Source organism: Arachis ipaensis, chromosome B06 (assembly GCF_000816755.2).
Source record: "Arachis ipaensis cultivar K30076 chromosome B06, Araip1.1, whole genome shotgun sequence".
Classification (NCBI taxonomy): domain Eukaryota; kingdom Viridiplantae; phylum Streptophyta; class Magnoliopsida; order Fabales; family Fabaceae; genus Arachis; species Arachis ipaensis.
The window spans coordinates 135415822-135416212 of NC_029790.2; positions in this window are offsets into that span (position 1 = coordinate 135415822).

Sequence of the window (391 nt, forward strand, 5' to 3'; positions counted from 1 at the left end):
ATTATTATTATTATTATTATTATTATTATTGGGGACAAAGCCTTAACTCATGATAGTTAGTTTCTTATAAAACTGATTCGAGTGAGATAAAAGATTGCACCGAAAGAGTGGGAAATAAAATAATATAAAAAGAAGAGAAAAGAGAGTAGAAAATTAATTAAAGGTGGCATATAGAATAAGAATTATGATACAAAAGGCTCATTTGATAAACGATTTTATTAGGTGATGATATATAATAAAAATAGTTAAAAAAAAAAAGTTAGCCATCCAAAAATTTAAAACTTACATATTTAAAATATAAAATTGGTTTCGTTAGTAAAATGTTTTTTTAATAGATAATCAGCTAATAACAAAATAGTAAATAAGTACATGTTAAAATTTTGAATTGTTA